This window comes from Cibotium barometz, chromosome 8 (genome assembly GCF_041138505.1).
Source record: "Cibotium barometz isolate CiBa-2024 chromosome 8, ASM4113850v1, whole genome shotgun sequence".
Lineage (NCBI taxonomy): Eukaryota > Viridiplantae > Streptophyta > Polypodiopsida > Cyatheales > Cibotiaceae > Cibotium > Cibotium barometz.
This window is the reverse complement of record NC_141053.1, coordinates 14,742,114-14,755,190: the sequence shown is the minus strand read 5'-3', so window position 1 is coordinate 14,755,190 and position 13,077 is coordinate 14,742,114. Positions and strand designations below refer to the sequence as shown.

General features: G+C 44.1%; 1 long non-coding RNA gene across 1 annotated transcript in view; it reads left to right on the top strand.

Annotated features, from left to right (window-relative positions):
• The first annotated feature begins 2,605 nt into the window (after nt 1-2,605).
• LOC147635946 (uncharacterized) overlaps nt 2,606-13,077 on the top strand; it is a 28,636-nt gene continuing 18,164 nt past the window's right edge. The window contains exon 1 of the long non-coding RNA XR_015266466.1: nt 2,606-2,746. This is a non-coding gene — a long non-coding RNA (uncharacterized LOC147635946). The remainder of the gene's footprint in view (nt 2,747-13,077) is intronic.

Below are 13,077 nucleotides of genomic sequence, written 5' to 3'. Positions count from 1 at the left end.
CCCAAATACAATAGTGATATTATGGGTATGGTCAAAAATGGAAAAGGGATGGTGAGAGGCAAGGTGAGAAGTATCTTGCTCTTTCCAAAAGGAGGTATGGTGGATACATGGCCGGGGATGGGCAATCAAGCCACTTGAGAAGGTTCTTCACGTAGGCCTCTTACCAATAAGGCTTAATTAACTAAGGTTACAATTCGTACACACCTATGGTCACTTACACTCGACCAAAATTTCACCTTTCACTCACAAAAAGCACCAATTTTTTTTTTTGTTCCTAATAATTGTTATTTTTCTTGGATTTCTTAATAATGTACCATGCCCAGCTTGAAATCAAGATTTATCAGCATAACTCTTGATAATGTCCAATTTAAGAATTTTTATAGCTCTTTACCCAATACAAATTCTCTTATATAATATTTACTACACCATTGTCCTATAAAATTTAATTATCATCTATCTCTGGGTCTTGGAATCTAAAAGTAATTTATATCTTTGTATAATAGGCAGCTTAAGAAATTTTCTAGCCTATTACCTGGGTAAAATTCAAAAGTTTACTTTCTACAACATAGAAGTGTAATAAAAAAAAACGACTGAGATTTTTAGTTATGGAGAGGAATGGACCTTACATTTTTATCCACCTCTATTAGCGCATGTGAAATAGATTCATTAGTATAACACACTTTATGCACACTCTATGTGTGAACCACTCTATATTTGAAAAGTGCAAGCCTAATTTTGGACGAGACAATATTTTTAGCTCCAAGGGCTAATTTTAAATACATATCAAAATAACTCATGTTCTGAAGGGAGCTACACGACGAGATTCTACCTAATCTTGTATTGATGCTATGGTTATTGTTTATGATATGGTTCTTGTGTTTAATTTGCTCAAGGCCTATGTCTACGCTTATGTTTGTTGATATGTGTATGAAGTAATTTTATCAAGTGGTTCAAATAATACAATTGGCGAGTAACCCAATGTATCAGGTTAGGATGAAGCAGCACACTGAGGTGCTTTATCACTTTGTGATGGAGAAGAATGTTGTGCTTCAAGAGAATGTTGTTGTAGGGCTAGCTAGGAGATAACATCAACTCATGTGCTATGTGAAAGAGGTGTCCAATGTTTTCTATAATAAATTTTTTTAAATCCATTGGGTTGTGTAACCTACTTTGAAGACCATTATTGCTCAAATATTAGAAGAAAAGGATCCATTCTTGGATTTGGAGAGGATGTTGTATATGGACCTAGAAGAAGTGATCCTAGCGCGCAAAGGCTATGGACAAACTCTTCCTCTATCAACCCACTCAATTTTATTCAACACACTAGATATTTTTAGTTAATAAATTGAAATCATGTCAAACGCGTGCACTAACCACACTTTTTTCTTGATATGAGTATGCACATCATGACATGGAGAACTATAGTGGAATAAAAAGGATGATCTTCACAAGGGTATGCAACTTTTGCATACGAATGTTTCATTATACAATAGGTTTTTTATTTTTTAAAAACCTATTTTTATCAAATAGTCTAATTGTAATTTATTATAGTTAGCAAAAAAGTGCAAAAAAATATTTTGCACTTATTTCTTTAAAAAACTTTTCAATCCCCCATGTTTTATGAAGGGAATGTGTTGTCAGACCCATTTAAGTATGCTCACCCCTTAGTGGTGGCTATCACATTTCTTGTTTTGTTTTAGAAGTTGCGTGAACAAGTTGAATATGGCTATTATCCACATTTCTTGCTCCTTCATCTCTATCTCATTCTCCATATTGTACTCGCTCAACCACCCAACACATCAATCTCCAATGTCCCATACTCTCTCCTTTGCACACTTAAGGGGATGAGAGAGAGATTAATCATTGTTGTGATGGTAGAGTTTGCCTTGCATGAGAGCGACACACAACAACAATTCTCTTATATTTTTACGCCATTGCCGCTATCCGTCTTTCTAGTGTAATCGGTGTGCTACTCGAATGTGTGTCTTGCATGGGCTTCTTTGATGATGATCTCTTGCATGTGATTGGTGCCTCCATTGCTACTAGTGGCGAATTGGGCTTATTGTTGCTACTGCTCGTCGTCCATATCTTCTTCATCGATGTTGGATGTAAAATTATTCAACAAGTGCTAGATAGTCTTTTGATAGCAACACTTCATGAAGGGTTGTATCCCCCCGCCCCCCCTCAAGCCTAGATTGTCATAACTATCAAAATAACTTATGTAGAAACTGCATGCAACATTTGATAAAAGTAGTGGGTAACCCGTGCTTTGCACGTCTTTTGAGACTCCAAATTCAAATTCTACCCAAACCTCCTCCTCCCCTTCCCAAACCTCCAAATTCTTGCCACATGCAGCTTTGTGAAACTCTTCCTTAAGATAATACAGAAAAGTAATGCGAAAAACCTTACAAACACCTTCGGGAAAAAAAACTCATTCACTAATCAATCAATTTTCATTTTTTTACAAAATATGCCCCCTATTCATAATCATCAAATGGCACATCTGCGGGCACCTCCCCTTTTCTCTGAATGGTCCGCGGACTCGTCTGAAGCGGACAGAAGGTTAAAAGTATATATAAAGGGAGTGGTGGCCCAAACGGTCTCTGTGTCCCGAGCACAGAGAGAAGCGTTTCGTCTTGCCTTAGACATGGTGATCGCCACCAAGTGGAGCTTAGCGACCGGTCCCGTGGTCATTCTGGGCGGTGTTTTCGTCACCGTCATGGTCGCTTCCTACTTCATGGATGCAGTACTCGTCTAACCCCTCTCTCACTTTCTCTCAGTTTAGCCGTTAAAGTTAGATCAGTGGAATGTTATACGTGTGTGTGTGTGTGTGTGTGTGTGTGTGTGTGTGTGTGTGTGTGTGAGAGAGAGAGAGAGAGAGAGAGAGAGAGAGAGAGAGAGAGATTTTAGACTGCTACTAATTTCCCTCACTTTTTTAGACTTTGAAAGACTGATGCTGATTTCCCATCATATTTTAAAGTGTTCTGCATATGTGAGATTTTAAATGGCATATAGGTCAAATCTGCTATAGCCACCCGCCTGGGGGATGAAGTAAACTGCTTAACTATTGAAATTAATAAAATCAACAATGGCATTAAATACACTCCATTGTGCTCATCCCTCATCTAATCTTTATTACAAAAGGAGTACTTAAAATAGGGAGCTCTGTAGGGTCACTAGATGTCTAAGCTACAAAAATCGCAAGATGAAATAACAAGTGCAATGTGTGAGAAATCAGTAGATAGGACGCCCCCAGGGATAATCGTTTCGGGTTTCCTCAACTCCTTGGGCACAAGGACACACACATCTAAATATGCTTAGCACACTATGTCCCATAGTACAAAACCGTCATATAACCCATAAACAAATTGTGCCGTCTTTCTTGCTAATTTTTATCTATTTACTTATGAGTTTGATATTATGGAATGCCTTATTTCTGCCAATACTTGTCCGGTTTGTCTTCACAAACTTTGTAATGTGAGACATTTTGTAGACGATCTCTGCTCTCAACTTTTTAGATTCTCTCATCTTTGCTCTACTAAATTTGCCTTTATCTCTAAATCTTGCCATCTTATTTTGCTGCCTATCAAAAAAGGTTATAGTTTCAATAAGATTTTGAAAAAGGTCCGTTCTTTCATAAATCGTAGTGTGTTTACCTTTGGTATTTCAGTTTTTGGAATGTTTAAAATGATAAGGAGTCAGTATTATAGAAGTGGGGAGCTGAAAAGCCCACTTAATCCTTAATTCAATGCTCTTTTTGTAAAAGTGGCTTGTTTAGCTTAGAATAGGGTTTGTTGTTTTAACTTTGAGTAGGCCTTGTTAAGTCTTTTCTTTCTCGCTCTAGTTCGGTTCTTTCCTATGTTTTGTGATTCTTTGTTGTTATACCTTAGAGAAGACTTTGAGTGCTAGTCTCTATCATGGCTGAGTATGCACATCACCTCCGGAGAGTGATAGAAACTTAGTTCGCTTGTTGCACTGGAGCAAGTGCGTGATCCTATCCACTAGGATTGAACCTTTCGTGCTCTTGAGAAACAAGGATAAATGCCTCCTCCAAGAGGGAACCCATATCCACGGCAATAGCGCACCTTTGCAAGCAAGCCTTTGTGCCACTGATGATCTGAACACTCCACAACCAATCTCCAACACTCCTCCAACGGAATGAGGTATGAGGAACAAGCAGCCCCCTCGCAAAACTCTGAGGAAGGGACTGGACAGTAGCAAACAGTCCACCAAAAATTGATGGAAAACACCCACAAAGTAGGTAGATCCATCGAAGAAGAGGTAGGCTGAATATGCCACAAGTGTGTGGTGCTCCGCACACAACGAAGAGGACCACAAATTGCTGTCCAGATATCTTCTCCAAACGCCAACATCGCGAAAGCACAGGACCGACAGCCCCCTCTCAAGCGAAGGCAAGGCTGAAGCACACGGGAAGCAACACCTCCATTGCTGCCTAGGGCTGAAAATGCAGCCCACGCACCACCACCACCACCAACGGATGATGGAGAAGATAGTATAGAAGAGAAAGAGCTGCTGGCAACACAAAAACGCAGCCACCAAAGCTGAAGCACAGCACCCTAGAAGAAAATGCAGCTACCAATGTGAAAAAATGCGGCCTTCGGGATGAAAACACAACAGCCTTCAAGAGGAAAACGCAGCCTTCAGGAGGAAGACGCAGCAGCCAAGTAGTGAGGAAAATGAAGCCGCCTGGAAATTTGCACAAAACGCAGCACTTTGCTACATATGTAGCAAAAACGCAAGCCTTCTTCTCCTCCCAAAATGTTGAACTTCTTGCAGTAAGGAAACTCACTGCTGCTGCCTTGAAGTGCCGGTCACCTAAGCAATTGATACCATGATAAAGTTGCACAATGCAGAAGCAAAAAATAGGAAATAGGGAGAGCAAAGGAGAGAGAGAGACATCAAACAATTAACATCGTGTTATGTAGCAAGAGGCTTTTACAATGGCAATATCAGCCAGCAAATGGTGCAAACCATGTGCCTGTCAAATAGGTTAGATGGATAAACAAGTGAATAGAGGAGGCCCCTTTATATACTGACGTGAGGGCAAAAGAGACCAAAGGACCAAATATATGAAAGATCAGAGCAAATCACATAGCATGCAATGGTGATACGTATATAAATGATGAAGTCGAGTACAAGAGCTCTAAGTGAGACTCCGAACGAGCAGAGAAGGCTGTTGTCCCAAAAGCGCAGGTAACAGACCTGAAGTAAGTTTGATGTAAGCGTCGATATATGCTTGATGTGAGCTGAGATATAAGCGCTGATGTAAGCACAGAAGTAAGCGCTTATGTCCTAATGGCTGCTGAAGTAAAAAACGTAGAAGTATGCTGAGGTGAAACGCAGATATATGCGGCCTGTGTCAGTAGCAGCAACTCGAGAGAAAAACGCTGATGATCACCCCTGATGTAGGCGACCAGTTCAGCAGTAGTAGAGAAAGGTTCCACCTGTCGTAGGCGGCCTGTACCAACAGCAGCAGTCGGAGCAGAAGAACGTAGAGGTGCAGTCCTGAAGTAGGCGACCAATCCAGCAGCAGAGAGGGTTGAGGTGTAGTCCTGAAGCAGGCGACCAACAGGGAAGTACTCGTGATGGTTCAGTTCATAAGGAGGCGCCTCATATTTATATGGAAAGGCAGGGTGCTGGTCGGCTAGTAGATAAAAAGTAAAGTTTAAATGAGTAAATAGCTCTTTTTTTGGGCTGGGTAAAATACCCTTTTGGGTATATTTTCACACAAGTGATGCTAGGAAGGTGGCTGATTGGCCGTAGAAGCTGGCCGACAGCTCAGAACCTGCAAAATAGGAGAAAAATGGATAAATACCCAATAAATGGGCACACCCTGACAGCTCACGACCGACAAAATAGGAGAAAATGGATAAATACCCAATAAATGGGCACACCCTCAATACATTGAGATGCACAATTTCTAAAATAGAATGGAATGAAGAGAAAGGGAGAATATTGAGGAGGAGGAGGAGAAAGATAAAAAGAATAGAGGAGAAAAAAGAAAGGAGAAGGGAAGAAGAGGTTGTAAAGAGACTCAAATGGATGAGTGAATGTGTACACTTAGCCTTATAAGTGTACACATAAACTTGACCAATAATTTAAAAATTGACTTTTGCTTGTAAGAACTCCTCCATGAGGATCTCCTAATAAACATGCATAAACAAGGTTAGTACAAACAACATAGAAGGGTGCATGCAAGCTCACCACCCAACCATAGGTCGTGTCCGCAACAACACCCGAGCCAGGGGCTAAGGTTTCACTCCCATAGGCCTATCAAGTTAGCCTTGGCGTCCCATACCACCAAAGTTTGTGCTAAGGGATCCTTGGAGGTTGCTTGTGATCTGCCATGTCCATGGCAGGAGTATGACTACATTGGTCTAGGCATTGCGACATAGCGGAAGCCTTCATGCAGTTAATCACAACCCTTGAGTACCTTGTAGGAACATTAACGCAAAATGCATGAGAGGAGAGAGTTTTGTGTTAAGAGTTGAACAATGCGGAAGCAAAACACAGGAGAGAGGGAGTGATGGCAAAGAGAGATGCCAGACAACGATCAACTTGAATTATAGCAAGAGGTTTACACAAGGCTTATTCTCGCCACGCAATGGGTGGAGACAATCATGCGCAGAGAATGAATGAAATACAACAAGAGGGGAGAGGAGCCTTTACATAGGGAAGCCTTTAATAAAGTGTTAAGTGCCAACCCTTATATAAGACCGAGCTCGCCACATAACACATGAGATGCACATATTTTAACACCCTCTCTGCAGCTCATAATGTGCAAATGTATGAAGAAGAAAAGCTGATGAAGGCGCCACCATGGACACCCCAGTACTGGAGATATCGGTTACATTGTGAAAGATGCACCTGCCAACTCGTCTCCTCAAAACATAATGCCACCCTGAACAGTAAAGAAATCTGCTTGGCTTCGAATTCCTACACCAGTGTGCAGTGAACTCCAAGTATGGAATGATGAGCTGACGGACATACCATTCTCATAATCTCTCAATAGCGGACTGTGAACACATCACGTATCAAAACCTCGGGCAAAACTCTTGGAACACATCCAATCCATAATCTCTGCTACAAGCAATGAATTTGAAACCCATTCAATCCATAGCTACCAAAACTGACCTTGTCCTGTCAGCTTTTTTTTAAATAAAAAAAATCATGCTTGGAACTCCGACTTACACCTCCTCTAGCTGACGACACATGGGGGGAAACATGTCCTTATGGCTAGAGAAGCACACCATCCAGGTTCTCTTGAGTTGGGAGGGCCTTGGGAGCACTGGAAGTAGAAGAATCGGAGTCTCTTTCCTGTTCTTTGTTCTTGCCCTTCTTCTTTGATGAAGTCTTGTCCTTGACCTTGGCTTTATCATCCTTCTTGGACAAACATTCCTTTGCCAAGTGACCTTTCTTCCCACAAGAGTAGCATCGACTTCGATCTTTCTTTTGCATTGTAGCATCTGCCCGATCTTGACCATTAAGAGACACCGTGACCTTACCACGTGAGACGAGGACGAAACGGACTCTTCTTCCAAGAGAAGGCAGTTGAGGTCATCAAAATCCAGCTTGGTTTCTGTTACCTGGCACCGTAAAGCCCGAGAAACCACATCGTATCTGGAGGAAGCTTCATGAGGATTAATGCAGCCAACTTAGTAGAGGACAAGGCAGTACCCATTGCTAGTAAAACTGGTCATGGATGACCTTGGCCATCAGAAGAAACAATTGCATAGAATTGCGTGTCGAAAACACCAGACTCTAGAGTTGACATTGCAACGTAAGTGCCTGTATGGAGGAATCCCGAGCATAGAGATCCCCGAACTTTGACCAAACTTCATGTGCATCGCCTAGGGTTTTGTTACATGCGGAAGCTTTGGAGAAGAATCGATAACTTCAATACTCAGAATTCAGCACTCTTTTCGCGATGGAAATTAACGCACAAACTGAAAGGAGATGTGGAGAAAATAGAGAGAGAGAGAGGGAGAGATGGAGAGGACACAGTATTGGGTCCCAATTACCCTCTGTAGGGCCCCCACCATGGATGGTGTATTTGCTTTATTAGAATGATGTGAATCTGAAAAGAAAATACAGAATTCTTGACCTTTCTTGGCTGGGAAATCCCTGCCGTGCCCTTGACCTTCAATTCTCCACCCCTTTGCTTAGGGATGGCTTGTCTAGCCCTTGATTCGCTTGAGCTCTTGGTGGTGAATAATGAGATGAATGAATGGGATTGTGGGCTAAGCCTTTTATACTACTCCTCATGAGCAGTCGGCCAGCATACATCCAGGCGGCCAGCATAAAAGTCCCACGACTTATGCAAATTCAGCAATAAATGCTAAAATAAATCCCATAAATGCTGCGTTTTATTCCTAGCTAGCTGGGAGGTGATGTGCCTGCATTCCAATGGCTGGGCAAGCCTTTTGCACACATCCCAAGGGCTGGGCAGCCTGTATGGGCTGCCCCATACTTGCCCTACAGCCATGTAAAGGCTGTAAATTCCTGGAATTTGCCTTATTCTTGCCCTAGGGCTGTCCTACAGCCCTTCCATGGCTGGTGGGTTCAGCTTGGGCCTTCCTGGCCCTCATGGGGGTGTTTCCACACCATTCCCATGCCCACACTAAGATCCGGGGTAGCCCTATGGGCTGGCCCCTTGTCCTAACCACTATCTACTTAATGATCTGGCATCCGGTACCATACCAGATACACAGAATCACTAACATCATTCTAGAGGGAGACTCACAGCGCGGACTAGCACTGTTTCATGTGCAGGACAGTGCACACTTGACCTCGGACGACTGAGATGGATCCTTGGCTGACTCGTCCCGGACTGGGCTCACATGGGACTAGTTCACCATCCCAGGTCCTGCACCATTTGTACAGAAATGTCTACGTGGCATCCAAGTGCGGGATGCACGTGACATCCCCTTCTGCTTAACTTGACGGAAGCTGCATAGCCTCCAAATAATCTGTCAATAACGCTGGATAGTCTTCGAAAAACTCTTTGTCGAGCCATACTGCTTCATGGGTTCCTCGGTCCTGAAACTTCGTGAGGAACTATCGTAGTCTTCGGCTTGAGCCATGCTTGAAACGGTGCAGAAGGACGTGTTCTGGAACCATAACTTCTGCTTCATCCACAATGTTTGGTTCCGCTTCCTCTTTGACCTCTGAAGGGGTTGGACCTGCATATGGCTTTAACCAACTAACATGAAATACATCGTGCATAGTCCAACTCGGAGGTAGCTTTAATTGCATAGACACCTCATTAATCTTTTTCTTGATGGGAAAAGGTCCGAAGCTCCTGAAAGACAACATTAGACATCGCTTGCCCACCTGTTTCAATCTTTGCTTCATAATCCGAAGATAAACCCAATCCCCTTCCGAAAACTTCGTATCCCTTCGGTCTTTATTGGCCTGTTGAGTGTAGGCCTCTTGCGCTTTAGCCAATCTGTCTTTTACTGACTCTAAGATCTCCTGGTAAGACTCCGTCACTCTGTTCGCCTCCGGTACTGAAGACCAAGTCTCGGTTAACAACGACTAGAAAGGTCTTCCAAATGCTGCCTCATATGGAGTCTTGCCAATAGCTGAAGAAAAAGAGTCATTCAAAACAGCTTGAACTAAAGGCAAATACGATTCCCACTTACCTTGCTGATATAACACTTCAGCACATCAAAGGCCAACTGGTTGTATATCTCTGTCTGGCCGTCCGTCTGTGGGTGGAATGCACTGGAAAAATTCAACTTAGTACCAAAATTATCAAATAATGCCCTCAAAAAATGACTGGTAAACTTGGCATCTCGGTCTGACACTATGGTCCTAGGAATCCCGCCAATCGGGTACCAATGCCGAATGAATAACTGGGCAACATCTTCGGCGGTCACATTGGCCCTGCAAGGAATAAGCATAACAAATTTGCTAAATCTATCAACAATAGTTAAGCACTGCGTATTACGCTTACTCGGACTGGCAGGTAGATTTGTGACAAAGTCCATCAAAATGTCTTGGAAAGAATCCTCAGGAATTGGCAAGGGTTGTAACAACCCTATCTTCTTTCCACGAGGAGCTTTCACCTTTTGACAAATGTCACAGCGTTGTACATATGTAAACACATCACGCCTCATCTTTGGCCAATAGTATTGCCGTTCCAATTCTCTAGAGTCGAATTCATGCCCCTATGACCACCTGTAATGGCGTCATGGGCATCATGGAGAAGAGCTGCCCTGAACGACTTCATGACACACAGTCGACCTTTGTAGAAAAGCCAACCATCGTGTATCAGAAAATGGCATGGTCCTGTGGCATCCAATGCCTGTTCCCACTGTGTACCGAATTCCTCGGAATCCGCGTACGTGTGCTTCATGTCCTCTAGTCTTGTACCAACAAGATCAAGTCTAGTGGTCTGAATCGTAGACACTTGTCCCTTCCTGCTCAAAGCGTCGGCCACTGGATTGGCCTTTCCTGGAAGGTACTCAATCATACCACCGAACTGCTGGAATATCTGACTCCAGCGGTGTTGTCGATCACTCCACTGTGCACTTGGCATTGTTTGAATCCAGCGTAACGCCTGATGGTCAGTGTGAACCTCGAAGTCACGGCCATACATGAAATGTTTCCAATGTTTCAAGGCCTGTATCACTGCTAGGACTTCACGAACATAAACTGAGTAGTTCTTCTCGGCGGGTAGTAACTTACGAGACATGTAGGCTACTGGATGACCATTCTGTTGCAATACACCTCCAATAGCGATGTTACTCGCATTGGTGATCACCTGAAATGGGTCGTCCCACGACGCAAGAGCTAAACAAGGCGTTTCTGATAAAGCCACCTCGAGGTTCTGGAATGCCTCCAACGCTCGTGGAGTCATTCGAATCTTTTGCCTTCTTGTTTTCACTCCCTTTAGCAGATCGGTGAGATCTGTTGAGAGGTCAGAAAACTTGTCGATGTGGGTGGAATATGCCTGGCATATACCCACAAATGATCTGATGTCATAGGCTGTATGAGGTACTTCCCAGTTGATAATCTCGGCCACTTTAGCCGGATCAAGTCGAATGCCTTCAGCACTAATTATATATCCCAAGTAATGCACCTGGAACAGATAAAATTCCGACTTCTTTTCATTGACGTAGAGCTCATTGCTTTCGAGCAATGTATTTCTCCACATTAACATCATGCTGCTCAACCGTAGCTGAAAATATGAGTATGTCGTCCAGAAATATGATTACACACTTTCCAATCAAATCCCGGAAAACACGCATCATCATGCTGTTAAATGTAGCTGGGGCGTTCGTTAAGCCAAATGGCATGACCACAAATTCATAGTGGGCCCGTTCTGTACGGAAGGTTGTCTTGGGGATGTCCCCCTCCACAATCCGCACCTGGTGGTACCCCTTCTTTAATACCAGTTTTGAGAACACCTTTGCTCCATTCAGCCTCTCGAGAATATAGTCAATTGGAGGCATCGGGAATCTGCTCTTGATAGTCAGCTTGTTGAGTGCACGATAATCGACACACAAACGGGAAGACCCATCTTTCTTCTTGACAAATAAGATCGGTGTTGCAAATGGTGACGCGCTGGGGCGGATGAAGCCAGATTGCAACAATTCTTGGAGTTGGCGGTCCAAATCCGATTCCGTTGCCTTGGAAAGGCGATACGGAAACTTGCTGGAGGGTTCCGAGCTTGGGAGGAGATCAATCTTGTGGTCCTCTGGGCTGGACGGGGGGAGCTGGGGACGGAGGCTGTCCCGAAGAAAAAGCTTTTGGAACTTTTCATGGAGTACCGAGTACTTCTTGGAAGCATTGGCCATTGTCTGGGCTGTCTGGATGTAAATCATCGCACACTGTGCGCCTTTTCTGACTGCTCGCTTAGTCTGCAAGTGGCTTATGAGCGGAAAGTTCAGAATTCTTGGCTCACACTTAATGGTCACCGGGGCGTTTGACACATTCCGATTGATCAGGAATGTGTGCTTGTCCCACTTGACATCGGGAAGAAACTTGTGAAACCACTGAATACCCAAAATTATGTCTGCTCCTACAAGAGGGGCAACCATAAAATCATGCACAAACTCTATGCTCTGAATCACTAACTTAGCACCTAGAGCTTCATACTTGACGCTCGTTGTCATGCCTGTGCTAAAACCCTCAACCTGTTTGTCCACCGAAGTCAGCTCGAAACGAGCACGCCTAGCGGCATGTTCCGTGACCACATCCTCCGCGTTGCTGCTATTAAACAAGACAACGACTCTTTGGCCACCTATGTAGCCAAAGGACTTGAGCAATTCGTTGCGCTCATACTCCTGGTCATGGGCGCCCTTCTGCTTATCTTCGAGCTCTCGGCTAATAATTGCTCCAACTGAAGCACCGGGGTTTGAAGAACTAGGGGTAGCCGCTGGGGTCTGTGTGGGAGCTGAGCTTACCAGAGAAGCTGTGGAGGTGGCGGCGGCGGGCTTTGGAGGCTTCTTAGGACAATCCCGAGAAGTATGTCCTTTTGTATGACAAAAGAAACATCTACCCTCCTTCTTGTACTGAGAAAGCTACTCAGCACTCAACTTGCCACCTGTCTTGCTTGCCTCCGCTTTCTGGCCTGGAGTAAGCTTAGACGCATTGTTCGAGCTCTTGGAGCCAGAGGCTCCCAGGCTCTGTCTTGGGCAAGACCCCGTCTGGTTCTGGCCTTTGCCCCCCGAGGCGGGAGCCTTGGGAGAAGCCGGCTGGGAAGTCTTGGGCTTGCCACCATTATGTTTCATTTTTGCACTCTGCGCAAGCGAGAGTGCGTCCTCAAAGGTGGCTGGCCTAAACATACGCACCTCCCATTGGATTTGTGTGTCCAAGCCATACAAAAACTGTCGTTTCTTGTCCGTATCAGATAAGCCCAATTGCAGACATAAAGTCGAAATTCTATTGGCAAACTGAAGGACTGGTTGCGCGTTCTGACGCGCTCCCCTGAACTCGTCTTCGAGTCGCTCAAGGTAGTGGGGCGGTAGAAACCGCTGCTTAAGGTCGCGGACAAACTCGTCCCACACATGAGTTGCCATACTTGCTTTGGTGTGGGCATGAGCCCAT